Source organism: Megascapheus bottae, chromosome 13 (genome assembly GCF_031878675.1).
Source record: "Megascapheus bottae isolate mThoBot1 chromosome 13, mThoBot2.hap1, whole genome shotgun sequence".
NCBI lineage: Eukaryota > Metazoa > Chordata > Mammalia > Rodentia > Geomyidae > Megascapheus > Megascapheus bottae.
Window position 1 is genome coordinate 52,933,530 of NC_143521.1, and position 4,627 is coordinate 52,938,156.

Below are 4,627 nucleotides of genomic sequence, written 5' to 3' on the forward strand. Positions count from 1 at the left end.
ATGCTATGCTTGCAGAGTGGGAGCCGTTCTGATCATCCACCTGAAAGGGTTTGTCTTATACACCAGCTCACTCTGCTCCCTCATCTTGTACAGCTTACTATCATCCTATTTGTTCTCTGACTTACTCTGTCAAAACCTGTTCTGAACAAAGGATCTGCCATAGATGCTATTGACACAGTCATTCGCCGAGTTCTCTCTCTTACTAGGTGACCCTTTGTCAAAGTATCAGTTAAAATTCAGAAAATATATTCAAAGAGGTTTTCTGGCTCTCACGAAGACCTCGCCCTCCCAATTTAAGTCAGTCAAGTCCAACCTCCCCAGACAAAACCAGATATTCAACCAGTCTCTTCCTTCAATTCAGTTGCTCTGGGCTAGACTTTCAGAGTGCTCTCCTAGGGCACAAATGCCAGAGGTAAGAGAGCACTTGGAAATATCAAAGATTTCCTCCTACTTTTCCTCCACCCTTCCCCAGTCTCCTATTGCTCCCTCTCCTCTCCTTTCCCCTTCTTTTCTTTTCCCCCTTCCTTCACCTCTAATCATTTTTCTTTTTGCTAAGGACATACTTTACCAGAAAGCTATAACCTCTCACACACGTACAGTTACCACTTTTTTATTAAAGAAAATAAACTAAGGTCAATAAAAACTTTGAAGAGTTTGTTCCAGCACACAATAATTCACAAACAGGGAAGCACCAAACTGAAAGAGATTTTAAGCCCCATTAATGAAGCACAAGGGACAGGCTTGTGCTAGAGAAAATGTGGAAAGAAACAAAATCTTGGATTGGCTACAGTTATACAATTGCTTTATTTAATCTGTCCCACTGTAAAGTCCCTAGTTAAATAGTAAGCTCACACTATCCATGGATTCATTACATGTTGTTTTGACAAAAATGTATAACAAATAAATAATAAATAAAAATTTTCAAAACTGAAAATGTTCAACTCTCAGGTGAGCATTCTATAATTTAATGCAGACAAGATTTCACTCTCCCATTATCATCATCTGTATTTCTATTGTGTGACATGCTGTCTTCTTGCCCTTAATGTTAGAAAAATGTACCTCTTCAGAAGGCATCCAAAATGCAAGGTGAAAGTTTAGTTTAAATGATAAGGTGGAATTTTCAGGGTTGTTGAAAGATGGTATAGGAAGAATGAATCAGGCGTACACATTGAATGCTATGCTTCCTGAGCATGCATAGTTTTTCTTGAATGGTGATTTCCTTGCAAGTAAATACACATAGATATGAAAAGCTACTTTGCAAGTTAGGTGGTTGCTTCTGATTGGCTGAATTTAAATTTGGGTTTTCCCTACCATAAGCTTTTAATTCAAGCTAAAGTTCAATGTTTTCAATTTAAGCAATGTTGACGTTATTTTCAAGGCCAAACTGGTGTTATCTGCTCAGAGATTATTCAGGCCTGGTCTGTTTCACTTCCATAATTTCCATTGTTGAGTTATCATCCCAGCCAGCTGAGAATGAGACCAAGCAAAAAGCACCAGTCTTGTTCTCCACACCAAAGGAGTGGAGACCTAGGCACATGCAAAAGTCAGAAACTCCTGACTATAGCTGACCATCCACCACTGGTCAGTGGCTATGTTCCTCAAGCTGTTTGATTCTGCAGTGATTTGCCTCGTCTTGGTTTGGGGTTTATTTGTTTGCTTGTTTGGATGTTTTTGTTTGTTGGTTTGGCATGTCTGGGGTTTGAACTCAGGGCCTCATAAGTGCTAGGAAGGAGTTAACCATGCCTCAAGTTATTTGACTCTGAGCATCATCAATTGGTGCATGAGTGAGGAAGCAAGCATGAGGCCTCAAGTTCAAATCCTAGCACGACCAAAGTAAAGAGAAATAAAAACAAACACACAAAACCTTGGGAGCAAACAGCACTCCTATTTCCTGAATTGCAATAGAGTGTGCTGTAAGGTTTGAGAGCAAAAAAACAGCCCATTTGGGAAGAGCTATTTGGACTACAGCATTATTAATGGGTATAGGCAAAGGAGGATGTCATGAAGTTATATTGAAAAAACTTAATTCAAATAATTTCAGCATAGAATGAGGAGCAAGAAAAATCTCAGAGAGACCATTGTTCTGATTACTAAAAATACAAAGGGGGGAAATGTAGGCAGGAAACATAACTGGGGAGGATTGATTAGTTAGGGACAGGTCTATACCAGACTGTCTTAACTAGATCTTAACTGGATCCAACCATAAAAATATGTCAGAGTTTTCATCTGCATAGGCGCACACTCAGTCTTACTCCTCATTATAGATGCCAATTTTTAAGTGGCATTCACAACCAATGTTAGTAAAGCCTACTACAATTAAGGTTCAAAAAGCAATGGAAAAAGAAAATTTGTCTAAAAATTAAAATGGGATATCATATAAAAGAAAATGTACAGGGAAATTCAAAGCAAGACATAACCATGACATAGAATCATAAGTAAATCTCAAGGCAGAGTGACTGCTAAACATTTTCTCAAACATGGAAAAGTGTAAGATGGTGGGGAAGGGTTGGGGTAGGGAGAAGACAGCCAATGGCTAGAGAAAGGGAAACAATGTAGCTCAAGAAGGGAGTGGCAAGGGAAGTGACAAGAGAACAGGAAGAGAGGAGAGGCACAGACAACACACCACCTCCCCAAACTTTAGCCTCTGTCACCTGCAACTCTTCTCCCTCAGTCTTACCAAAAGAATCTCCGTCATTCTGCAATCCCCTTTAATAGTTAGGTATATTGCCTAACAGCACCAGTTACTCTGGGAGGACTCTCTACTAGATGAGCACTTCGCTTAGTGGCAGAAGTCTGTTTGGAGATACTCAACCAGGCCTTCTTTGCCCTGCCCTCCCATCTTACATTTGAGCCTGCATCTAGTTCCTTGTGTGATCATTGCCTCAGGGAGGGGTGGGAAAGAGGTGTGGGGGGGTGGGGGGGGGAAGTCCTGGGTGTCCACCTTACAGAAGGAGGAAGTCTCAAGCAAGAATGGCAGAGGGTCACAGCCAGAGCCTGGTATCAAGCAAGGGACCCTGGAGGGTGAAACACTCTCTCATCATCATCATGGAGGGGCTTTGCAGAGCTTCCTGTGGGGATGGTGAACACACACCGGATGTCCTCTACTCCCCCCCCCCAAACCCACCTACTCTTTGCAGTCCTCCAGAAACTGAAGGACTACATGTCAAAGGAAGAATGGAGCACTAGAAAGGCATGAGGATTTCTTTTTCCAACAGCCTCCAATAGAACTTCAAGGTTCATATTAAAGTGTCTTATAGATCATTTTAATGCAGTGTTTATTGTATGCTTCCATTATGGGATGAAATATGTGACCAATATTTTTTATTCTTTCTCAACCTAGATACCCCTCAGCACAAAAGGACTGTACAGGCAAACAAGCAGGGCATGACTGGCTTTCTTGTTGCTCAGGTCTTGCTGCTCCTTCCCCTAGAGCCCTGACTCTATGGGGTGCCAGTGACAGAACCCAGAGACTGTGGTATGTCAGAGGAATAGAGACCCACACAGAGAGATCAGTGACAAGAGACTTAAAAAACTGGTCAGAGCAACGTTCAGATGATGCCAGTTTAATACATCTTCATTTCACGCAACTGCCCAGAACTCAAACAGATATGCTTAAGAACAGCCAACAAAATTGTCCTGAGCTTTGTCCTGAAGTCAAATAACAAGAACAAAAATAAGGTCAGAACAAAGTGGAAGGGAAATGCTAGCTAAAAATACGAGATTCACAGACAATGTCCTTTCTTCAGTGTCCTAGAGAGTTGGGAGGTGATATCTGCCATTACATAAGCAGGCGAATTTCCTTTAGGGTAATCACAGTTTTGGAACCTATCCAGTCTCCTGAAACAAAGTTAACCTTTGGAATTGTGTGATCTGGCAGGGGAAAGAGTTACCTGGGGATAAGAAAACATTTCATAAATTCAATTGGCTTCATCTGATTATGATTCTACCAGCATCTTAAAAAAAAACAGTCTACCAGATCCTGCTTACCTCCGCTAACTGACTCTTCACCCTGTCTGCCTTTTACACAGTATTGCACAACTAACCCACCTGTTGAGCCAGGAGCTCCTTGAGGGGTGGGACTGTAGTTGTCATTCTGTGACCTCTCTTGTTCACCAAAGTGCTTAGTAGAAGGAAGTGCCAGGAAATATCGGTGAAGACATGGATGGATGAATAGGTGAGGCTCCCTGGATGGTAAATAAACAATGTGTACATTGGCATACATTGGCAACTGCCCTTTTTTTGTGAGGCAACTCAAATTTGTCAGTATAGGAGAGAATGGTAAATGGACAAGGGTCACAGCATTAGTATGCTGGTAGATGTGAAGACCCCGTCTTCCCACCCCCCACCCCCCGTCTAATAGCTAAAGAGCAAAGATATTAAACAAACCATATCTTACATCAGGGATATTATGTGATAGGAGAACTTTCTCAAAGCAGTACTTAAAAAAAAGGCAGTAAAACTTTGAGTCATGATGGAGCTGTGGATTAGGGATAATAGCTAGGATAATAAAATCTAGATACTAGTTAAATCTCTTGAGTGAAGATGGTAAGGGCTATGCCAGGGGTAGCAGTTCAGGGAACAGACCTGTAGTGAGAAGTCAGAACCTGAGTGGGAAAAACCAAAGTAG